We start from the raw sequence: 26298 nt of genomic DNA, 5'->3' as shown, positions 1-26298 counted from the left end.
AACACAGTTAAACCAAGAAAGTACATCTGCAATGGAATTTTCTACACCTGGGTCATGTTTAGCTTGAAAATGTATATAGAAATAATATTACAAATCAAACAGTGCAAAACTAGCAAACAGTGCATGTTAAGCAAACAATTTGCAAGCAACAAAGATGTGTCTTGTAAATTTATGGACAACCCCAAAGTTGTCACATCAAATAACTATGCTAGTACCATGCAGACATTACCCCCAAAGTTACATTGCACCAATAATATGAAAAAGCCAAGCAGGAGCAAATTCCTGGTTCCTTCTCAAAGCCAACTATCTGGCTAAGGGCTCTATTGATCATCACTTAATTTATACAAAAGCAGGTGAAAATTAACATGTTTTGTATAAATTGTTTTGTATAAATTGTGTCAGACTCATTCATCATTCATGTAATGCAGAAGATATCACTGATATTTCCTTGTTACAAATCTCCCCCAATAATTTCCACAGTCCCCATACTTTATTACATGGATGTAGATATTATGCCACTCATCAAGCTCCAAAAAAGCATTTTTTTCGGAACTTGAGTGTGTAACTGTATGCCATTTTAAGATGGCGTACAGGACACCAGAAAGCATCCACAAGTGCAGAGAGGAATCTGAAAAGATCCCTCTCTGCTCTATGCCCACTGCCTTCAGTGGCTGTCTGCTGTCTCATTCTTCAATATCACTGGCAGCTTTCAGCAGAAGCTGCATGGGGGGGCACGCTGAGATCAGCAGGGAGAGGAGACACCAGGAGAGAGGGGTGACAAGGGGAGGAGGTGCTGGCTGGGAGAGGGGTGAAACTGGGGATACACTGCGTGCAGGCAAGCGTAGGTAGAGGAGACCCCAGGGGAGAGGAGAAAGAGAGGGGCTGTGGCCAGGGAGAGGGGAAACATGGGACAGAGGCTGCAGACTGAGAAAGGGATACACAGCAGCGGCTGTGGGCTGGTAGCGGTGACAGCATAATTAAAAGGGAAAAGTATAACAATTTTGAAAAGCCGACTCCGCAGAAAGAACAGTTTTTCAGAAGTGATACTTTAGTTAATGGGGTATGATGAATGGTTCTTTGAACTCGAGGTGAGTCATAATTATCACCACTGATAATTATGTAATGATGAATAGACCCCTAGCGCACCACACACCATGATCCATCAATGTATGCACCAAAAGCAGAAGATCAAGCAGCATTTGTTAAAGGAGCCTCTGTACCAAAAGACTGAGCCGAATACAGAGCACTGTCAAAATATTGATAAATCACATGACACAATTCCATGAGAAATGCACCTTTAACAGGATGTTCAAGAGTATAATAATAATAATGCTGAATCAACCAATATTTACCTGATGCCTTCTTAGAGATCACCCCAATTGGAGAAAGTGCCAAATCCACCAAAGGAGTTGATACAAAGTGGGCAGCCCTCTGCCTCAAGTTTACCTCTTTCTTTATCTTCTCAAGCACAACATGTGGCAATTTGACAGGGGACTTGAAATTTTGGTGCATTCCAGATGGCACACACCCCGGAATGAATGTGAAAACTTTCTGTAAAACCCAGTCACAAGTAAATTACCCTATCTGGGTATATAGGAAGCCATTTCAATATTGGCCTAAGACGAATGGCCTTATAGTGTCTGACTCTCCAGTCAGATGACTGGAATTTGCACCGTCGTCCAGTCAGATACAATGTTTTGTGTGATGTTGACCCTCACAAAACATCACCAGAATCAGGAATGACAAACAGAGTCATTAAAGGCATGACAACAGCACAGACCAGCGGCAGATGAAAAATGTGTGTCACACGCTGGATCCCGGGGGCCAAATCAACGAGTCCAGTGCTGTTACTTAGTCTCCCTTTGTGCTCCTTTTGGCCAACTGTGGCACTCCCAAAGTCCCCAAGTTATTGAGCTTAAACGTGGCTGGCATCCTCCCCCCAGTGGTTCCCACGATTCCAGAATATGATCCACTAAGCCAATCAGCATTCAGCAGGTTTCGGTCACATGATCCATTCAGCCAATCAGTTTCCAAGGTGACCTATTTAAATCTGGAAGTGTTGACAGAATGTTGCCAGTACAACTTCTCATCTAGAGGACCTAGTACCCTGGCTCCTGGTTATGCATTGCTTCCCAGCATTCTCTTCTAGTATATTCATGCAGTCTGTTCCAGTTGTGCTTCCCAACATTCTGTGCCAGTGTAATCCTGCAGCCTGTTCCAGTTGTGCTTCCTAGCATTCTGTTCAACCTTATCTGCAAATCCTGGAAAGTAAACATGCACTTGCCTAATGCTCCAGCATATAGGTAAAACCTGAATACCTGCACTAGTCTAATATTTCAGCTAGTAGCCAAATCCTGAAAACCTGCCACTGCCTTAAGTCTGCATCCTACCTCTGTGTTTGACTCTTGGCCTACCCCTCTAGTACTCTGGCTGTGGATCACTTTCTGCAGCATCAGTCTCCCACTACCACCAGCAGTGGTCTGCATAAATAGCATCATAAGGCCATCCAGCTTCACTCACACTCCAGTAGTATATTAAGCTAGCCCAAGGGGTCCTGACCTGAATCTCAATCAATCTACTGTTGTGACAATGTGAAAGGCAGAAAGTTTTTTGGATGCAGTTGCGGACCTGAATCTACTGTAGATAACCAACACCAAATGCTTCCGATGGAACTCCTCCTCATAGGAGTGCAAATAAACCCCTTGAAAGCACAAAACATCCCATGAATTATGTGCAGACAAGACCACCATCAGGGAGAGACTGCCGGGACTAGAGTCCCGGGCCCGGATAGAAATGGGGCCCGGGTGACAGCGGAGTGAATAAGAGTCAGCTGATTGAAAGTGACTCCAGCTAGGAGCCAATTGGAGCTCGTGGACTAGTAGCCAATCAGGAGCAGCCACAGCTGCAGCTACTGATTGGCTGCCAGTCCGCGAGCTCCTGATTGGCTCGTGGCCAGCACTAAATTCGAAATGCCAGCCGGGCCCACTCTCTCTGTCTGGGGTGACTGCGAGTGTCAGCGGTGTACCCGGAGAAGGAGCAGGGAGTGGCCGGGCCTTGATGAGAGCAGCTGTGGAAAGAGGAAGGAGCAGCAGCAGCAGTGGGGCGAGAAGCTGCCTACAGCCGCTGCCTGCTGTGTAATGGTGCAATCCCGCTTCCAATCCGCGTACAGAGACTCCTGCTCTCACAACTCTCCCTGCTCGCCCACCTTCTCTCTGCTCTCCCTGCTTTCCCACCTTTTCCTTGCTCTCACACTTTCACCCCGCTTTCACACTTTCATCCCACTCTCACACCCTCACCCTGCTCTCACACCCTCACCCCACTCACACACTTTCACCCCACTCACACATTCACCCTGCTCTCACACTTTCACCCCATTCTCACACCCTCACCCCGCTCTCACACCCACATCCTGGTTTACACACCAATTGATGCCCCACCTCTACTGTAGCTCCACCCACATTATCCACAGCAATGTCCACCTCTAATAAACTGCTCCCACCCAAGGGAAGGGTCCCGCCTATTTTATCAGTCCTGGGTCCCACAATCTCTGATGGCAGCCCTGTGTGCAGATACTTTAGCACATTTAATATGCTCAGAATGATGTGTTTCCAGATGGCAAGCAGAAAACCTACACATTCCCGCCAGCCAATTGTGGTAAGACTGGTAAGCCTCTTCTCCTATACGCCCTTTAAACTTTGCAGCTTCCAATTCTGACTTAGCCTTGGATGCAAGGGTCAACACATCAACATATTTGCTCTTTTTAATGTGGTCCCATATTTGCAAATGTAGACCCCATAATATTGCAGTGCTTTCACAATGAATGACAACACTGCATGCCTGGACTTAAGGCTATTGTACCTAGGCTGTTTAGTAGAAGGCCCAGCTGACTCTGAAGAGTCAGTACTAGATAGTTTAGTCACCAGATAATCTGCTTCACTATAATTGGCTTTTGATAGCTATAAGTCACTGAAAGGACCAGATAAAAAAGCCACCTCATGACCACACTCGTCACACCTAGGACCTGATTCAGACCCGTTCGCTAGATGCGGCCGCTCACTCCCATCATATGCAAATTCAGCTAAGTGACGTCAAGACAGGCGATCGCAAGGCAAGGCATAAGCACGCCCACTATGTCTTGGCAAGTGATCACTTTGTGTTTATAGATGCCCACCAGCCTGTCTTTAGCCGCCCACTAGCATACGTCATCTCCAGGAAGTATATACCACCATCGGTACATCGGGAACCATCGGATCAGTCCGCAGCGCTTATGGTTGACTGTACCCTAATGCAAGCACTGCGAGCAGTTCTGTGTAAAAATCAACCAGGTGATGTGTACTATGACGCTGCATGTTAATTATGCACGCCTCTTAAATGGTGTTGAAACACCCAGGCACGCCTGCGTTTGCACCTCCACTCCCCCGTTACTACTGTCCTGCCCCTGTTACCACCCACTCACGGCCTCTCCTTTCACTCATTCCACTGGGCTGTCTATGCTGGGCGAGCGAGCGCTACCCGATCGCTCAAACTAGTTTGCGCACGCGTACGAGCGTACTGCTGCTTGCGAATGGGTCTGAATCAGGCCCCTAGTTCACCACTGGATGAAGTTGCTCTCAGCCAAAGTGCAGATGATGAAACAGAAACAGAAACTTACAGCTTATAGGGGGAAGAGCAAACAGAAGAAAGCACAGTCATAGAAAAAAGTGTTGATTTAGTTGGTGGTGTTGAAGTCGTGCGCGCTTTAATGCCCAAATTCTACAATATTTTTGTCCAGTTAGAGAAGCCATATGTGCCTGAACTGGACAAGTGATCCTAAGGAAGTGCCCAGAAAATCATCAAAGGGGGCAGATGCCTGCACCAACAGTAACATTGCAAGAGCACCTGCCAGCATCACCAATGCATTGGCTGCAGCTAAAGAGTTTGGGGGATTAGTAGATATAGGTGGCTGTGCTGGAGGAGGCCTATACCTAAACTAGACCAGCACATTAGACTAAACTGGACTAGCATCTGGCAAATGTGCAGTGTTAGTGAAAACATGACTATAGTGGAACCGCATGTGAATTACTACACCCAGTGCGGCAGAATACCTGCCAGCTAAATTTAAATCTCCAGATACTGAACAAACTGGCATGGCAACACTGCCGCATCCAACTACAGGGGAAGCCCTTTCATGTAACAATGAGCCCTGTGCAGAAAGCTCTAGAAAAGAGGAAGGGGCTTCAAGTGCTATCTGAAGGGGTATTACCACTGTGCAATGCAGAGCAACTGCTGCAGGTATCACCCTTATAGTGCCTAAATCAATACAAGCAACCACCATGTTAGAGCAATCTCCAGTCTTAAAGGGGCCCTGTTTCAAACCCACCTAGGGGTTTAATTCTGCTCAATCAGACACCAGACTTGTGCTTCAATTCTGAGGTTATTCATTGCATGAATTGTATTACTGTAGTGTTTGTAAATAATATATCTTACATGTAGTGCAAGTGATTAATGAGGGTTAAAGTAATAGCTGTTGGTGTTAAAACCTTAATAAATGTGTTATAATTTTAAGTAGCTGTAAGGTACTTAAACAAGATAATAAGATTCTAATTAGGATGTGTCAGTACACCTTAAATCCCAAGTTAAATGTTTAATTCTAGTTAAATGGCAAGAATCAGCAAGGTGTAAAGATGCCTGGAGAAAATGTGGTGCATATGCCACCAATTCTCTTTCCCTGCTGCATGCGCTGCTTGGTTTATGTTTTTTTGTATGCAGGCTTTTATTGGGCTTGGCATAAATGTGGTGCAATGCAGAGCAGTCAAAACGCTCTGTATACTGTATGTGCAAAAAAACATGGGCGGATTCTCAGCTGCACGAAATGCTAGTACTGTATTCACGTGGCCCCCGCCCCTACATCACAGCAGCACTGGGAGACTGCTCGCAGCTGTTAAGCAGCAGCCACAGCAGTCTCCTATACCTGTGGGGGGATTGATCACATTGATCGCGCCTCCTCCCCACTGGCAATGCCCCGGGCTGAGGAGCTCACAGCGCCCCCCAGCACTGCTGCAAAAATGTTGTTTTTTTTCCCCTAAGGGAGCATGGTCACGCCTCCCACGATTGGGTCACGCCTCCTTCATCCGGGTCAGGTGCGGCTGTCGGTGCACCTGGTGACTGGGAGGTGGCTACTCAGCTGCACAGAGAAGTACTGTCTCATGGCCATGTTATGGGAGTGTCTCGGTCATGTTGCTGAAGCGATTGTGAGTAAGCCAAAAAGTGAATGGTGATAAGGTACCAGCCAATCAGCTCCTAAATGCCATGTCACAGGCAGTGTTTGAAAAATGGCAGTTAGGAGCTGATTGGCTGGTACCTTATCACCGTTCACTTTATCTCCTAACAAAGCTTAGTAAATAGACCCTTAAACACTCACAATGGAAGCCATACTCTGTTAGAAAATCTTCAACTAGCATGGGGCTGATGCAAGTTTTGATGGTGCGACCGATGCTGGCATCTAAAGATGCACCAATCTGTATTAAAGACACTCAAAGTGGGAGTCTCAGTCTTTGCACTTTCAGGCCCACGGCTGTATACCAGAAAAATGATTGTAGTGATATTAGCATAAAAGAAAGAAAAACTGCGAATTTAAAACTTAACTTTCACCAAAGAGAACTTGTTCTTGATGAATAGAGCCCTCTTATGAGCTACATTTCTCAGTTTTTCATACATTGTAGAGTTACATAAACTCTTAGGCCTATTTACAGTAATGGACAACTGTAGTGGAAATGTTGTTTTGTGACATTATGGCATAGATTCAATAAGTCACAAACTAGGTTGCTGAACTTACCATGGTCTATACAGAGCTATGTTAACAGATGGCTACAAATCAGCAGCTTCCCAGGGCAGTGCCGCCATCAGGAAGGGGGGGGGAGGCTGCAAGGACTGGAGACCCGGGCTCGATGAGAGAGGTGGGTCTGTCTTCCATACATTTTTTTTCCTTTGGTGACCCGGTGCACGCTGCACCGCTGATAGAGGAGTCAATGCAGGTGAAGAGCAATAAGTAGTAGGCAGGGTTGGACTGGCCCACAGGGGTACAGGGGAAATCCCCGGTGGGCCCCATTGCTTGAGGGCCCCACCACTTGCTCTAATTTCAGATTCCAGACTGTGCACTTGAATTACACATTATTACTCTATTAGAGGGTCAGTTACATGGTCTCTAATGTCTGTCAAAGCCTCTGTGGTGGCTGGCCTCATCCTCTGTGGTCACTGATGACACCCCAAAGCATGGGCCCTTACCACTGCATTCCCCCCGGTGGGCCCTTCATGCTCCAGTCCGACACTGGTAGTAGGTTAGTGTGGCTGTATGTGAGCATGTCTGAGACTGTGTGTGTGCGTATACAATTGAATATATATATATATATATATATATACCACTGCTGGCTGCACTCACAGGACTTCTGAGGCTCACAAAGTCACACTGACAAGCATTATACTGTAAATATGATGATCAGGTTGGATTTGCCATTTAAATGATTACCTTTTTAAAACACTGGCCAGACTCAGCATGAACTCGCCAATGTCTGCATCATTCAGACAATTACATTTACCTCTTACCTCTTCAATAAGCCCCAATAATATTTCAGGGGCAAAAAAGGGACTTTGGCCCTCATTCAGAGCCGCCCCATGAAAATTGAGCGTCCTCCTGGATGCTCGCATAGCTGTGGGTCACCACCCACAGGCTATACGAGCGTGCATTTTGATGGCCGCGATGGTCGTGACCATCGCGACCATCGAAACTGCGAGCCGGAGCCTGCGGTTGAGATTTTCAACCGCAAGCTCCGGAGTGATTTTGGCTCTATCAGAGCCAAAATCACTCCCACTGACATCACTAGTGATGTCAGTGGGCCGGCTTTTGACGGGAGGCGTTCCCGTGGTCTGACCCTACTCAGGAATTCCTAACCTCTTCGCATGCTGTGAAAACCCAAGCTGTGTATGGCATTGCAGTGGCTAATTTATGCCCGCCCCTGTAACAGTGTTCTGCCGACCCCCCCCCATCATGATGGGTCTGCGAAGTCACTGTGATCGCGGACTGATCGAAGTGCAGCCTTTGCGCAGGTGCACTGTGATGCATACGCATGCGCAGAACGCAACAATCGGCTGTCTCCATGCACAATCGCAGTTGCGATCCAAAATGAAGCAGGCCCTAATATTTAAGGTTTTATAGAAAAGTGCATTTCCTTATGTCGTTTCTGATCATGTTCATACCCAATATTTAAAAGGGCAATACTTTTTACTAGCAGTGTCTTGCTAGTAAAAGCATTGCACTTTTAAATATTGGGCATAAACACAATTAGTAGCACTGGGTTTTACAACCCGACGATTTGTAAATAAACTCCTAGGAATTTCTTGCTATGCTTAAAATATCCAAGGTGGAGGTAGTGTGGGCCTGCATGTTTTGCAGTTCACAATTACTAGGTCAACAAAATGCTGGTTGCCCAAAATGTTCTATAAAAATATTTTCACTGCTTGGCAACCACAGGCATGTAATTCCCGGAGATTACCTGATAACTAACTTTTCCAATGATGATATTGGTTTAATAAAATGTGACTTGACTATTAAGTATTTAAAATTTTACATGATTGTAACAAATGACAGAAAACGTACTCCGTAAACTGAAGCCTTAAAGTGATAAATGACATTACTGAGCAGTTAATTGAGTAAAAAAAAGTTGACTATTTTGGATTTTGCAGTGTTTTTATGTTAAAAAGATAATTCATCTTCTCACGCTAACATGGCCAATAACTTCCCTTGTTTGTGATACTGTAGCTACACAATTCTATTGTTGGTTAGTGACTAAAAGATTCCCACAGCTTTTGCAATTTAATTTCTTGGTTCAATTAGTATCTTAACGGAACTTGATTTTTTTTTCTTCCTTGTGGTTAAATTGATAAAAAATACAATGGACGGCAAAGATCCCACTTCTCCATGTATGGTAAATATTTTTTTTCCATAGAGAAAACACACTTCATTTCATTTTTAGGAGCTGTGCATGACAAGACATGAAATATAAAAATAAATCAAGACAAAGTTGAATACAAAATGAGCCTCTCAGCCGAGTAGCACTTGCCAGGCTTTTGTGCTTCATACTAGGTTAGGAAAAAGATTGACATTTCTGCCCTTGTACTAATTGATTGAATGTATGAAAAAAATAGTGTAAAGAATAAATACTGTACTCATTGCCTTATATATCTTAGCAATCCAACTACAGGGTTACGATCTTCACTAAATAAAATAAGATTTAAGTGTATTATATAATATGATAAGACAAGGGGATTCATTGAAAAAAACATTCAGATGTGTCCTCATATATCTAGCCTCAATATTCCACGTGGTGGGAGATGCATGGGGTGAGTGAACCCCCAGGATCTGTGCAACTCTGCTAAAGCCGGGAATTTTTAATTTGCTGATATATATATTGTAATTCCCCGGTGATCCCCACTGTGTTGTGGACATGTCCCTTTCAGAGAGAGGATGGGGATTAGCGGGCCACAAAAACGGGGGTACGCTGCCATCAGGGATGGATTAACATTAGGGTGGCAGATGGTGCTCCACTGATCCAGACCCCTGTCCATTTAGCCCCAGCCATCTGCAGCCCCGCCTATGGCAATGAAGCATCGCCCACCCAAGGACAGCTGAGGTTCCGCCTATTTACAACTCACACCCAAATCAGCTGGCAGTTGGACTGGAGTGGGCACTACAATTTTGAAATAAGTGGAGCTGCAAAGGCTAAGCTGCCTACAGGCATAGGACAAGGGAAATACCAAGCAGATGAATGCATGGATGCAGGGCAGCTACATGTATCCCCACAGGTCACTGTAATATCTAGTGCTGCTCTGTGTGATAGTGTGAGAGTGATCTTTCCCTGCTGCAATGTGAATGTTTTATTATGTATGTGTGTATATATCTATATATATGTGTGTGTGTATACGTGTGTGTGTGTATTATAAGGGCACAGTCGTGCCCTTATATGAAGGCTGCATCTAAAAAAACGGATTTCTCCATAGAGAATTCTGAAGGGGGGGGGGCAGGGTGTTCAAGGGGCTACACCTTAAAAGCTATAGGAGGTACGGATCTGAAATTTGGCATGGCCAGGTAGAACTGTCACTGGGTGCTGCATGCCAAATTTCGGGGCAAAAACATAAAAAATGAGGACATGGGAGTAATCTAAAGCTCCAACTGTCACATTTTTCTGACATTCTCAATTAGGAACCATTTTCTGCTGTAGTCTATGGGGGATTTTTGGGAAGACAAAACTCAGGGTAGGGGTGGAATTTAGACTTGGGGTTTGTTTATTAGGTAGCCATTGTGCCAGGGTACGTGCTTTTGGGATTCAGGTAAATTAGAAAGTTACAGTTGTTAAACTATTACCTCAAGATAGGACTTTTCAACTTGTTCCGCAGCCGCAGTAGGAGCCTCCAGCAGGTGTATAGTCAATGTGGCTTCACTTGGGTGCACAAAGATGGCCATCGTTTGCGGGCGATAGCGGGCAATGGTAGCAGCGGCGGGGACACGGATGCGGCGGCGGCGGGGACAAAAGCGACGGCTCGTGGTGGCCATCTTTGAACTTCAAAAACGGCGCTGAGGCGCCCTTTTTTTAAATGGGCCCTGCTGCCGTAGTTGACAGAATGGCTGGCGGGGATTGGATCCTCTCGGATCCTGGCCCGTCGCCGACACCTGAACAGGCGCCGGACCCACAGCTGCCGGGTGCCGCGGCAATGACGTCGCGAGCGGTGATTGGCTCGCGGTGGCCATCTTTGCCTGACCACTCCCACAAATGGTACTTTCTTTCAATCACTGTGCTCTGGGTCTGTGTAGCCTCTGCAAACGCAGTTCCCATTGCAGTAGCTAGTTCACACACACGCAATGCGATGCATACGCATGTGCAATACGCAACAATCAGCCAATTTTGTGCATCTGCATCCGGGCATTCCTTGCTGTATTAGGCCCTCAGTCGCAGTCGTCAGACACCTCCTGCTGCATTTACGTATTTGCAAAGTTGTTTGCATGCAGCTTTACAATTCCATCCTCTGCTGAATTAGCCCCTTAGTGCACATGCGTACCCGTCAGGCTGAGCTTATCTAACAAGTAAAACTGAAAGTCCTGAAAGTCAGCAGTAAGTTAATCCATACTGACCGGTTCAGTATTGCCATTGAAGCTATATATATATATATTATTTTTTTTTAAAAGCTACAGCTAAGACAGTTGATTTAATAATTTACAATATTGGCTAGAGATGTGAGATGAACACTTAAAAGAAATAACACAATAAATAGTGAACAGTTTTAGATTTTACAGTAAATACCCGTTCACAAAAAACAAAATGTTTTTGTTATAGCTAGTTATGGGGCAGATTCAATTAGCTGCAGGGTTTACCCTTCACCTAAAGCTCCATCCTGAGGTCAGCGCTACACACGCGGTGCAGTCTGTGTCATAGTGCCACAGACTGCACCGGCCCGTGGCCCGCATGATGCTGCGGCCCGGGGGGCACATGGCACCCTGCCCCCCTGCCCAGCCCACCACTGGCTCCAAGCCCATCTGGGTGGCAGACTCTGAGCACCTTTCTGGCACCAGGAGAATTCAGGATTCTTGCACTAGCTACAAGAACAAGGAGTATGCAGACTAATACACAGGTAGACACTGGAGTATGGTAGATAGCTCACTGTAGCTTAAAGTCCACAAATCAGTAAGGTACAACACATGGGAACACTGAGTTTTAGCAGGTAATATTCAGAAGGATAATCCATAATTTAGAAGTGAAACACACGGGAATCACTGGAATATGAAAGGTAATTTAACAAAGTATAATGTCCATAAGTCAGAAGTGCAGCACACGGGAAACAACAAACAGAGTCAGACAGCTGGTAATAACTTGATGCTCTCGCAAGGAGGGTTCTGTGGAGCTGCTTAATATTAGCACATCACAGGTGCAGCCACAGTTGCCAACTCAATTAATTAACAGTGAGGGCCTGATTCAGACCCGCTCGTGAGCGCATAGGGCCTGATTCAGGGCCGGACGCAAGTGGCCGTTCGCTCGTCCGCCATACGAGCGGAAATATTTAAATTTAAGCGCTCGCTCGTAAGTTCGCTCGTTGCTAATTTACCGCCCCATAGTCTCCCAACCCCTCCTTTAGCTAGCGAACGTTCAAAATAGCGACCGTCCGTCTCCTCTTTCCTTGCAGGGAACGCTCGCACAATTCAATTCCGGAAGTGGCCCTGTCAGTTTTCGATTGCCTGCTAGTTCATTCTTCAAACATACTTTCATCGTTTCATGGCAATCAATATATTAATTACCTTAATTGCTATTCACATGTTTTCAATCCTTTTTTTTTTTTCATTGTCTATAAACTTTATTCTTGTCAGTGTGTGTCATTTGTACCGCAGAATACGTACGGTTTCACCAATGGTTTTTTTTTTCTAAATTAAATGTTTTTAGGAATGATACTATTGTTTTCCTTTGTTTTTTATAGGCATATTTTAGTACTTTCATTTGTTTATTTAAATTAGCTTACGCATGTCACTGCATCAAGCCTATCATAACTCACATTATATTTGTGAGGCTGTAGGTCACATGACTCACACAATAACCAATACAATGCGTTCTGTTATTTTTCCAAGTACATTAGCCAATCAAATTTTTTCTGGGGTCTTTATTAAAATTATAATTTTTTTTAAAAATCACTGCCATCATGAGAGCCTCCGCATTTTGTAGGCGTGAGCTCCTGGTCCTCACAGAGGTCATGGACCACAGGATCACGCATCATCCTCCCCCCATCACAAACCTACGCAAGCGTATGGCGTACGAGGGTGCGCCGCCGCCTGCGCTCCTTCGGCTATCGCTGAAATATCGGCCAACTGGAGCGTAGGTGGTCGGATTTGCGCTGCCGAACCCCACCTGCCGAACGCCTGCTTGCATGTTTGCGGCTCCAGATTGAGGAAAGTAAGTGTTTCTGTTTTTTTGTTTTATTTTTTTGTGGCCCTACCAGCGTGTGCATGTTTCCAGTATAGCCCTGCTTGTTTATTTCGGCCCTACCTGCATGTGCATGTTTCCAGTATAGCCCTGTTTGTTTATTTCGGCCCTACCTGCATGTGCATGTTTTCCGTATTGCCCTGTTTGTTTATTTAGGACATACCTGCATGTGCATGCTTTCCTTTTTGCCCTGTTTGTTTATTTAGGACATACCTGCATGTGCATGTTTTCCGTATTGCCCTGTTTGTTTATTTAGGACATACCTGCATGTGCTTGTTTTCCGTATTGCCCTGTTTGTTTATTTAGGACATACCAGCATGTGCATGTTTTCCATATTTCCCTGTTTGTTTATTTAGGACATACCTGCATGTGCATGTTTTCCGTATTTCCCTGTTTGTTTATTTAGGACATACCTGCATGTGCATGTTTTCCGTTTTTTTTATTTTTTTTTTATTTTTGGTGGCTTAATTTTTAAGCAAATTCAAAAATACAAAAATAAGCTGAACATTTTTAATCCATCATTTAGGGGCTGAACGCAGACTACTACGTCTAAGACGAGAATGACGTCGGCCTCGTCCCCTATCCCCCACACCCACCCCAACCTCCTCTCCCCAACCTTCCCAAAATTCCCCCTCCACCCCAGACCGGCCAGTCCGTGAGGACCCTCCCTCTCCTAATATTACCATCCCTCAAAATTCACCCACCCCTCCACCCCCCCTCTCTTTTCATCACCCTCCCCTCCACCCCCCCTCTGTTTTCATCACCCTCCCCTCCACCCACCCCTCTCTTTTCCTCCCCCTCCACACAAAGTGAAATAACCCCTCCTCCATCGGACCAGCACTGGCCCACCTCAAAGGAGGACGAGGTCGGGGCTTCTGGACCAGGCATCAATATGACCGGTATGTTTCCCTTTTAAACTATGGTTGCATTTGTATTTTGTTGGTTTTGGGTGATGTTGTCCTTTTGCCTGTGCATTTCCAATTTGTTAAGTATTTCTAATGTTTTGGATATATATCTTTGTAAAACAATGTCTAGGATGTTTTCCCCTTACACATATCACACATGTCCAATCACTCATACTTGTGTCTTTCTAGTTTATGGTACCAACAAATGTAGTGTTTTTGCGTACTTCGCCCTTTTTTTGGTTGACTTTTTATGTGTTATTTGTTTAGTTTGTATTTATACAATCTTTGCGTTTGCCATTATTTTGTATTTTTTTAACATTTTATCTCTTTTTTTAAAGTATAGGCTGATTTTTAAGTTGTTTGGTAACATATAATTTAAGGTGTCATTTTAGTAATCCACACATTTTTTAACCCACAGAGGACCAGAGGCGGCTGCAAGCAATGCAAGCAGGCTTGCACACATTGAGGGGCCATGTCATAGGGATGCTTGTGGTCCTTGATCACATGTTGGCGGTCCTGCGCCACTCATTTTTTTGTTTTTCCCCCCCTAAAAATGTTGTAAAAATGAAAAAAAAAATTGATTTATTAAAGTCTCATTCCTTGTCTGTAAATATTAGATTGTTTAACCTTACATAAGTCGACTATTGGAGCATGTTTTTTAAAGTAATGTAAATTTGATTTTAGAAAGCTCAAGTAAGTATGTAAGCTGGCACATTAAACACCTAACAATACCAATAGGTTTGTTGAATCACCAGCCTTTTTTTTTTATTTTTGGTGGGTAATGTAAATATTAAATCAAACCTGCTTAGGCCTAGATTAGAAAACATACTGATTCACCATACTACCATTGGTGTTTGTTTATAGCCACAAAGCATGGTAAAATACTTTACAATTTAACACATTACACGATTAGCCAGTAAGAAAGTTTGCCTTTTTTGGTCCAGGTTACACTTGCTTGTAATTTACCAAGGAACAGTCTTTTTAATGTAAACCAAAAATTTAATACACACAAATAATAAACAAAAAGTGAATTGTGACAATCAATTCACACAGTGAAAACACACTCCAAAAAACATCAAACACCAAAATAAACAAAACAACAGCAACAATCAAGAACTGTTTGAAGAAGTAGCAGGCCAACATGAATCCACAAATGAGGCAAAGAAATATTTGTTCCAGAAGTTATATCCAATGTGGCCACATGAAGACAATTTTTTGGATCAGGTAGTAGACATCGTTTTTTTGGGTAATTTTATGGAATAAAAGACAAAATGTTTTTTCAAAATACAAATTAAAATTGGCCATTAAAATCTTACATGTCTACATTGTGTCAATGAACTAAATTTTTAACAATAATTACCTAAAATATCTGGCCACCACATCATTGCGTATGGCCCCCCCACATACTGACCTCCGACCAACCTCGGGGGGGCCATCCTCAGGCAAGGCATCCTCTGGCTGCATTGGGACACCACTCCTTATGGCGATGTTGTGAAATATCCCACACAGGACCACAATTTTCGAAACCATAGCCGGCAAATACATGAGCTTGCCACCAGAGCGGTGGAGGCATCTGAATCGGCCTTTTAAAAGGCCGATACAGTGCTCCACCACCTGCCTGGTGGCTGTAAGTGTGGAATTATACTCACTTTGTGGCCCTGGTGTGGGAGCCAAATAAGGAGTGAGCAGCCAGGGCGTGCAAGGGTAACCACTGTCTCCTGTGAAAAAACAAAAACAAACATCAGGACCATTGTGTAACAAGCTTTGCATTGGTTGCCATGGAAGGTGTCAACTTACCCAGAAGCCATGCATCACCAGCTTGTAGGTTGTCTAATTTCTGCCAAATCCCTGATTGCCGGATGACGAAGGAATCATGTGCACTCCCGGGGAATTTGGCATTCAGGGACAGGATCTGGAGGGAGGCATCACATACCACCATTACATTCAGTGAATGAAAGTGTTTGCAGTTCCTAAAAATAACCTCCAGCCTTGCTGGAGGCTGAAGTGGTATGTGAGTGCCATCCACAACCTCTATGATGTGTGGGAATCCAGCTATTTGGTAAAAATTGGCCTTCGCCACACTAAGGGAACCCATATCCACTGGCATTTTAATAAAATGATGGAGGTATTTAAAAATGGCCTCCATCTCTGCCCTCACGATCCTTGAAAAGGAGGATTGGGAGATTCCGGCAACTATTCCCACCGTGATTTGAAAGGATCCTGAGGCACAGAAATGTAACACTGACATTAATTGCGTAAGTGGTGGTATTGCTGTAGGACTGACAATTTGCCATTCAAGATCACTCTCTATTAATGAGAGAGTGTCTATGATGTGTCATCTGGCATTCCAAAAAGGGTTACACATGTTCTATATATCTGGGGCCTTGCACGCCTATGAGGCCTATGCCTGGGACGAAGTTGAGGTTGGTCGGGTTCTGGAACCATGGCCAAGATAATACGACCAACATCAACCTGAAATGGTAAGCCAGGTAGTTATTTGTTTAGAAAAATGTGTAAAGAAAAATATACTTATCTTTTTGAAGAAATCCAAAGATGCTTACAGGCCGGGGTCTTGTCATGAGTAGAACAACCTACATTTCAAAAGTAGAAAATATATTTAGTTATTATTATGAAAACTTGGATTGTGATCACATTTTTTATTATTAGGGAGCACACATTAGTTCGGAAAATCGCACGCTACATTTAGTGGTAAAACATGATTTTACACTGAAATAATAAAAACACATTAGTGCGCTAAATAGTATGCATTTTTTACAGTTAAAACAAGACACGAGTTTGCTAAATTTTACGCTACATTTACAGTTCAATAAGCAGACATTAGTGCGCTAAATAGTACACATTTTTTACAGTTAAAACAAGACACATGAGTTCGCAAAATTTTACGCTACTTTTACAGTTCAACAAGGAGACATTAGTGCACTAAATAGTACGCATTTTTTACAGTTAAAACAAGACACATGAGTTTGCTAAATTTTACGCTACTTTCACAGTTCAATAAGGAGACATTAGTGCGCTAAATAGTACGTTCATTTTAAAATAAAAACAACTCAAACATTATTTCGCAAAAGAGTACGCTATATTTAGTGGTAAGACATGATTGGTCCGAGAAAAAAAAAAAGATTACTTAGCGAAACATATGCGAAGACCAACACATCGAAATTGTAACTTCATGAAACTAAAAACACTTACCAAAAACAGACAAATAACCCAAAGTCCAAAAACGTCAATGGGGCAAGGCCAAAATAACCGTAACCCAAAAAAACAACAACATAAGTACGAACATTTTTTAACTATTTATTATAATTGTTTACGGTGGTTTTGAAAAAGACTTACTCAAAAACTCCAAATAAAAAAGGTAAACAATCCAAAAAAAGCGAACGTAAAAAAAATAAGTAAGAAAACCAAAAAAACGATCACACTAGAAAACTCCAAACTCCAAAACCCGCCAACAAACAACTCCTACGTCAAACCTCCAACATTCATCACCCGCCACCTCGACTCGAGTCACACCAAGCCATAAATAGTCTTTATTTTCCCACTCAAATTACGGACGGACAATAGGAGCGCACAATCAATGATGCGGCCGAATAATGCTGACGCATGTATAAAAACGTCACTGAAAACTCCAATCGGTCTGCTGTAGTGAGACCTGAAACACAAAAATGGCTACAGAGCAGCAAAGCACTGGCCAAGAGGCGCCAGGTAAGTATTTGTCTTTTTGGCCCTAAAGGATTATGTGGAACCAACATTTTAGGTACATTTTACAGTATAAATTTCCAATTTACAAAAAGGTGTTGAGGATGTAATGGAAGAGGCTGCTGGCCCTAGCAGGCCAAGAAAACAAACCAAAAAAAAAAGACAGCCACAATTCACAAGAAAGGAGATGGAGGTTTTGGTCCAAATGTGCGTTGACAACCTGCCCCAGGCAGCAAGGAATATGGGTGCAAGCCAGAAATGGAAAATGTGGGATGACAGCCAGTGCTGTCAATAGGGTGGGTGAGTTTGAACGAGCAACCCGGCACGTCAAACGCCGGTACGTACAAACTACATTTTATTAAAAATTGGTTATAGGTCCAAATACTGCAGGAATAATGCCAACTTATTAACCCACAGATGGAGCGATTTCAAATATCGTCTGAAGCAAAAACTGGCTGATAGGGCTAGGCATGCAGGGGGGACAGGTGGGGGTCCCACCCCTGTGTCACTGGAGCTCAACGATTTGGAGGAGATGGCACAGGGGTGTGTGCAGGATGAGGAGGTGTTTGGAGTGTCGAACATGGATACCGACATGCCAGACTTTGCGGCTCCTCATGTTGCCTCAGGTAAATGTAGTAATGTTAATAACTCAGAAATGTGTTTGTGACACTATGTAGACTCTAATGTTACTCTTTTCTCTTTTTTTTCACAGAGACACAGGCGGATGAGTCTGCTCCAGAGGGGAGCTTTGGCCGCAGAACTTCTGCTGGCTCTGCAGGGGAGGAACCAGTAGATCAGGCTGGGGACCCTGTGGAAGACAGTCCAGGGCAATCCCCCTCGCAGGCAGTGGCCCTCCTCACTGAGCTCAATCTTAAAACGGATCAGCACACTGAGATTCTGGTGAGGCTGGATGCCAGTCTGCTACGAGTGGCGGAGGCCCTGGAGCAAAGTGCTGCGGCCAACGTGACCATTGCTAAGGCCCTGGCGGAAAATACTGGGGCCAACGTCCGTATTGCAAATGCCCTGGAGCAGCTTGTTCGCCAGCAGATGTTGGAACCGGCCTCCCTTCCTGCCGGAACATCAGGATCCTCCACCTCTGGCACAAGAACAGCCATCCCTCCAAATGTGCCTAGCCCTAGTATATATATACTGTCACAAGCCGCCGCACTGCGAATGCAGGGCGAGGCGAACGCCGGGCGAGCATTCGCTGAAACTCCTCCTACCTCCTGTCCATCAATCTGGGATCGATCTGGATTGGCTCTTGTATCTATGTCTTTCTGGTGCAAACGCTGTTCCGATGCCGGTGATAGCGTTTCACGTGTTTCCGATTCTGGCCTTGTCTCCTGTTATCCAGTCAGGTTCCCAGTTCACCTGCCTGTCTTGTTATACTGCCGTTTTCTTTATTGTGGTTTTGTGTCTTGTATGTTTTGGCAAAAGACGAACAATTCTACAGCCCTCCACCATTGGGTAGAATAAAGGGGATGCAGTTTTTATCCCGGATGTTGGGATGTCGGCGCTCAGAATGCTGACACCAGTCAGAATCCTGGCACCAGCATCCCAACCACCGACATCCCTACAGTAAGTATTGGGGTTAGGGGGAGGATTAGGGTTGGGGTTAGGCACTAGGGGGAGAGTTAGGGTTAGGCTTTGGGGGGAGAGGGTTAGGTTTAGGCTGTTGGGGAGGAGGTTAGGGTGCTCGGAGGGAGGGTTAGGTTCAGGGTTAGGGTTAGGATACTTACTTCCAGGAATCCTAACCCTGTCGAGATGCAGGCATCAGGATTCTGACCACCAGGATCCTGAGCACTGGCATCCCGTATCCAACCCAGATTAAAGAGTAAGGAAAACTTTGAGTAGTGTAGTTAAGGCCTTATCTCAAGGTCCCATTCTGCTCAGGGGGCTACAATTGTATGAGCTGGCAATATATATACTATAAGGGAGAACAATTCCAAATCATTCACAATAGCTTCAAAAGGTGTTTACCTGTGCAGACAAGTGTACAGAGAAGAAACAAGGTTGCTGCGATATGTGTTGTATCAGCTAAATGAACAGAATGTTAAGAAGTCAGCATGTGATAAATAGAAAGAGCTATAGAAGGGTACTGTATGAGATACCAACTCAGGTGTACACCACGGGGTACAATGTCATGTATTTCTGTAAAATGTAGTAAGAAACAGTGTGAATCATGTCAGAATAATGATCATATTTATTCAATACCAATTTCGCAATACTACCTGCTTTCCACTCATGATAAGGATATATATAGAGGAAAAAGGGTAGCCTGGTTTATGCTTGGATTGACAGTTGGAACAAAATCATTGATGTGCTATTCACAGCTTAAATCTCTGTGGCTTTGGAGAGTTGTCTCCAGCTATCATTTTGGAATAAAACCCATCTTTCACTCACATCCCATGAAAGTTCACATATTGGGTGCTTTGTCCCAAATTGGTGCAGGAAGAAATGTGATTTCTGAGTATACTGTCCTTTATGCTGTATGTGGACAGGGCTTGTTTGTTCTCTGTTCTACTTTGAATATCTGTCTACGCTGTTTTTCAATATTGTCTATAGCATGGCAAATGTGGCTTATTTCTAAACCATCATACCAGGGATGGACTGGGGATGAAGATCAGCAGTGGCAGTCCGCCCTGTGTGCACCCCTTAGGCCCGCTCGCTCGCAAAGGGGCGTGGTTGTTTCAGCCACGAGTCACGAGGGCTGGTCTGGCGGCACGTCCCCGTCTCTTCCCTGCCAAGCACAGCGCAACGGCCCGCCACTGCTGTCACCCCTTCTATCCCCTGAGCTCACATAGTGAATCCAGAGGTGGGGGGTGGAGGGTGGGGACACTTCTGCCCTCCTCGAGCCGGCACTGAGACCATCGGCCCTTCTGGCATTTTCCAGAAGAGCCCGATGGCCAGTCCGGCCCTGCATCATACACTATAAGGAATGTGAGTGATGTCAAATTGGTAACAGCTGTTTTATTCATGTAGTCTAAAAGATTAAATCTTTCAGACACTGGATGTTGTTGGTGATTGCATTTATTATGTAACACTACAGGAGAATATGTCAAACAAGTTTGTACATGTACTGTAATCCCAAATGTAAAAGCTTTTGTTTGTTGAAAAACAGGCTGCTTCCTTACATAGAAAATATAGGTATATAAAGGTCTGGGTATTTCAGTGATGTACTCAGTACCATAAAGGATAACTATAAATTGGCAGCTCCCCGGGACGAAACTAGGGGTGGGCAAGCAATGATGTTGTCTAGGGAGCTGGATGCTTCATAAGTGCAGGCTCCATTGCCAAATGCGACAACCATGGGTGAGTCCAAGTCATGGCCATAACTAGGGGTGTGCAAGCTGTGCTGCCGCACATAACGCAGAGCCCTGTGGGTGTCATCGCCACTCACCAATGGTCCCTTAGGCTGGAACAGCACCCTGCAGCCAGAATCTTAGCAGCAGTACCTCCAGGAGCATCCTTAGAATGCTTCACATGTGCACACCTCTGCCCTTACAGCCCTCCAGAGCATCCTGAGAATGCTCCAGACATTACAATAATACCAGATGATTGAGGCCCAGCCTCCATCTGCATGACATCAAGCGGAGGTGGCATGGCATGCACCAGGCAATGAGAAGCACGTTTACGGTGCAGTTCTAAGTCATATGCTGAATTTCACTTGTGGCTACAGGTTGTCAATGGGTGGTGATGGAGCATCCACATGTAGTCTAAGTTGAGTGACAGTGGACCTCATTCAGAGTTGGTCGTTGCGGCCACATGGTCGTACGCCACCGATGTTCGCTAAACTGCGCATGCGTAAAGTTCGCAGTGCACGTGCGCAAACTAACCGCTATGATCAGAAATTTCTCTCTCCTTGAACACAGCCAGGTCGGTAGTTTGAGTGACAGAATGAGGCGTTTGTGGGTGGTAACAGGGGAAGGTGCTTGTGAAAACGGGGGAGTGGAGATCCGAACGCAGGCGTGCCTAATTATGCGAACGGCGTTTTATGGGAGTGCATAATTAACAAAGTAGTTTCATGGCACACGTGACATGGGTGGTTTGTACACTGACCTGATCGTAGTGCTTAAGAGAGGGTATGGTCAACCTTAAGCTCTACGACCAGTTCCGATGGTTACCAATGGTCTCGATTAATCCTTATATGGCCGGAGATGACGTGTAATGCGTACGAGAAGGGGGCGTATTTTTTGTCTTACGGCCGCATCCTCCCCTTGGTCGGCCAGCTAACGATCCGATCTTAAGGACGCAACTTGCGAGTGCATCATTTGCCCCATTTCCCTTACGACTGTGCGGCCGCAACGACCGACTCTGAATGAGGTCCAGTGTCTCATAGATGCGTAGGTAGAATTAAGGGCTATGCACAGTTGTATGTATGCAGATTTCAGGCGCATCTCCTGCACCAAGTATAGGGCTGGTGCAAATGCTCGTTAATAGTAATGATGGTCTTTTGAACAAGCAGATTCTTAGTGGATGTGATGAGGTCACATAGATGCGTGCAAGTTAGTCAGCATACGGGTGAATATTCATATTCCATGTACGCAGTGTGAGTGCAATTTTGACTTGCCTACAACTCTGTTTTGCCCCCATCATATTGTATGTCCAACCAAGTTACTACAATATATCCAGGCCCGCCAAGAGCCGCGGCGGGCCCAGATAACAGGGGGCGTTGCCTAATCGCAGGAGGCATGGCCACGCCCCCTTCCTGAAAAAAAAAATTGCGCGTTGAGGAGGTGTGGGGGGTGGGTGGGGGAGCGCTCTGAGCCCCTCAGCCTGGCTCAAAGCCAGAGGGGGCGCGATCAGTGTGACATAGGAGACTGCTGTGGCTGCTGCTCAGCAGCCATGAGCAGTCTCCCACTGCAGCTCAGTACACAGCGTGCTGGGCTGCTGTGAGGGAGGGGGGGCAGCGCCGTACCCGGGCCCCCGCCGGGCCCCTCAGGAAGCACGGGCCCGGGTAATATGTACCCGCCCCCCCCCCTCACGGCGCCCCTTAATATATCTTGAAATAAGCTTGTAGTAATGCACACACTGAAGCCAATTCTGTCTCAGCTTGTTTTTATTTGCATGAACACACAGAAACATCTAAAATCTTTTCCACTCTACCTTTGTAACACCCCGCTAAGGGAGTGCTGTTCAGGTGTGATGTGTTGTGATTCTTCCTTACCAAGTAACACTGCCCTGGATAGTCTTGGAATCTTCTGGAAGGTGATGTTCAGATACAGACAATAGTGTGCAATAAAAGAGCATATTTATTCAAACAATTGCAGTCCAGTCAAATGATAACTTCTACAATTAGCAACACACTTTTAACAAGTTCAATTACAATTTGTTACATGCGTTTGAGTCAGAAAATTGCACTGGGATCTGAAATTTTATTATAACTGGAACTCTGGAACCTCGATCCAACTATGGAAATAATGGGATAGCTACAAACAGGTATATAACGTCACATTCAAGAGTAAGGGTTCAAACAAGGAAATTCGACTAGCAGGTAATTGGTGCACCAATGGAAATAACACACAATTGTCTCTAGGCCTATGTCTGCATGCAAGAAATTATCTGGCTAGTAAATCAACATTGTACAACGTTGCCCGGGTTGAAGAGTAATATATGGAGAATGTGGTAACAGGTCCTTTATTTATACAATCTCCTGTTCTGCTGCTGCCTTGTTAAACAATTTCAGTTTATTTATAGAAGATGTGAATATTTCACTGTAATCCTCGCTGCACTCTCATGTAGGGTACTGAGATACTGTAGCTGACTGGGTACAATGGTCACTGCAACACTTCCTCTTTTAGAAGCAGCTGGTTGGTATCTGGTTAAGTTTAATTATATTTAATTGTAGCATTCTCTCCTGGCTACACTCCCTGTAGTTTAACTGTGAGTATGACTGTTTCCTTTTATATACAGTCCCAATTCCTGTCACATGTGGAGACTCTCATTATATGGGAGACTGCCCTCTGCTATAGTCAGTATCTTCCCAACTATGGCTTACAATAAGGTCACTATGATGAATCTTGTGCCACTTAGAGTCTAATAGAATTCCTTCCCCAGCTGTTATTCACTAAAGGTACCAGGGGCTGTGCTTGACTGACAGGGATTTTATTAAGGGCGGGTCAGACTACTCACTGCTCCACCTCTGTAGTCCTGTTCTGTCCCCTCCTGAGGAAAACCGCACCTCCACACTGGGCACTCCCCAGCTGTCAATCACTTTGGAAGGGGGCATTCCAGGGCGGCTCCCTGCTGACGGCGCTTCCTCCCGATCAGGCTCTGCAACTTTGCTGTGAGTTCAGCCCAGGCCGCGCCTCCGGCTCCCAGCTGTCAGTCGGCTCATCCAGGAAAAGGAAGTAGCTGGGTGGTCCCTCCGACTACACTGCTTTCTCCCGGCAGTGTTCTCACAACCCTCCGGCTGCTCCGCACAGTGCTGTCAGGTCAGTCCCACTTTCCTCCTCACTCAGGCATCTCTCTGCCCCACATCACTGTTACCGACGTCCCTGAGGTACGGGACGGTTTTTACAGGAGCTCCGCTCCTCAGCACTGGCTCAGGCCACCTCCCAGAGGCCCCCGAGGGTGCTCCTTTTTATAGACATGGTCGCGTGCGGGGCTCTTTCCTGCTCACCGCTCGCGCCGCTCTCTTTACTGGCCTCTTGATACTATAGGGGAAGGTGTCCCCTATACTGTGGCTGTAATGTGCTATCCCTGTTCGCGTGCCACTTAGTTTATCTTGTCCTGTACAGGGGCCCGCTCCACTATTCCCCCGGGAGGGGGGTTAACATACTGTATATAAATGAAAGGGCAGCATGCTTAGTCCAAAATAATTCACAGTACCTATATGGACTAGCCTTTCTTTAACTTATTTAATGCAGTGTAAACATATGAATTATCTCAACATGCCATATATCTATATAAACTGGACAGTATACACCTTCAGGGGTATCACATTCCTCCCCGCTAGAATGATGCATGTCCCCATGCATCTATTTCCCTTAACAAGTTTTGAGTAAACTGTTTTCACAATCACAAACTTTTAGCTACATTTGTAGCAAAAACACCAGTTAGTCACAAAAGTTATCAACAAAACTATACAAGTAACAATTTAGTTTGCAACAGTTACTAGACATACTATTGCCTGTATCTAATGGATTGAGTTTCCTTTACGTCTCTTCCCTGTCTTGCTGCATGCCTTTTTCAGAATTGCTGCTACCTCTTGGGAACTTATCGTGATGTACTCGCAGTCTGTATATAAATGAAAGGGCAGCATGCTTAGTCCAAAATAATTCACAGTACCTATATGGACTAGCCTTTCTTTAACTTATTTAATGCAGTGTAAACATATGAATTATCTCAACATGCCATATATCTATATAAACTGGACAGTATACACCTTCAGGGTTATCACACCTTATGCTAAAACAATTTCTGTACTGAGGTCCTGATTCAGAGACGGACGCTCTGACCAGAGTGCTCGCTCTAAGTCAGGGCTCTCCTAGTTAAATTTGGAGCGGCCTTTTGGACGCTCGCATAGCTGTGGGTTACCACCCACAGCTTATGCGAGCGTCCATGATGATGGTCGTGATGGTCTTGACCATCGGGCTTGCGATGAGACCCTGCGGTAGGGTCTCGCTGCCACAAGCCCAGGAGTGATTTTGGCTCTATCAGAGCCAGAATCACTCCCACTGACATCACTAGTGATGTCACTAGTGATGTCAGTGGGGCCGGCCCCAGACGCTAGGCATTCCCATGGGAACACCTCCGTCTGGCAGCCATGCCCCCGGCATGCCCACCAAAGGGGGCGTGCTGTCACTCACCATCAACAGCACGACCCCTTTGGTGCGAGACCCGGAGTGACAGCTTGGCTGTCGCTATCCGGGTCTCGCGCATGCGCACGACGGAGCTCCCTCCGTCGTGCGCATGCGCATTTGGGTACCATCGACCCGCTTGCGAGCGTCCTGCGCTCGCGAGCGGGTCAGAATGAGACCCTGAGTTCATATCTATCCCTTTAATTCAGCTAATCCAAGCAGAGGCCCCCTCTGATAAATGAGTGTTCTATACTAATGAAAATACATGACTCAAAACTATCTGGACACTGAAGTTTTTATAAGACTTTCTGGTTACTTTCCAGTGTAATTGGTCGCCTATTTGTAGAAGAATTGGTGTGTACTGTACTGAGGCTTGTGAGGTGTGCATTATAAATGTATCTTTGTGCTCGGGCCGTATGGAGTGCTACAACATTTGTCTATGCCTACAGAACCAACTGCAGGTTTCACTGACAATATAGCTTTACTCTAAGGATTCACCATTATTTGTCTATAAATTCCCACAGTTAAATGTCTCTCTTTATGAATTTGTGCCGCATACAATATATTATTTTGTCCTGCTCTCATTCCGGAAGACATTTGCCCATGATATTTGTTCAAGTATTCAATTATAATGGAATTACCCCCAACATAGTGTTATTCATCTTAGATCCCTTGAATTGATCTTCTTCTACTTTCCATTTGGTACAGTACATTCATTTGGGCACACTGGGCCTGATCCAGACCCGGACAGTATCTGCAGTCCGTTCGCAATTGCAGATGGTTGCTAATCTGTGCATGCATCGCAGTGCGCATGCGCAAACTACACTGTGCGATCACAGATCCCTCGCTCGCCCAGCAAAACCAGCCCAGCAGAGTGAG

This window comes from Taudactylus pleione, unplaced genomic scaffold (genome assembly GCF_031769625.1).
Source record: "Taudactylus pleione unplaced genomic scaffold, aTauple2 ptg000040l, whole genome shotgun sequence".
NCBI lineage: Eukaryota > Metazoa > Chordata > Amphibia > Anura > Myobatrachidae > Taudactylus > Taudactylus pleione.
Note: the sequence above shows the minus strand (reverse complement) of the source record.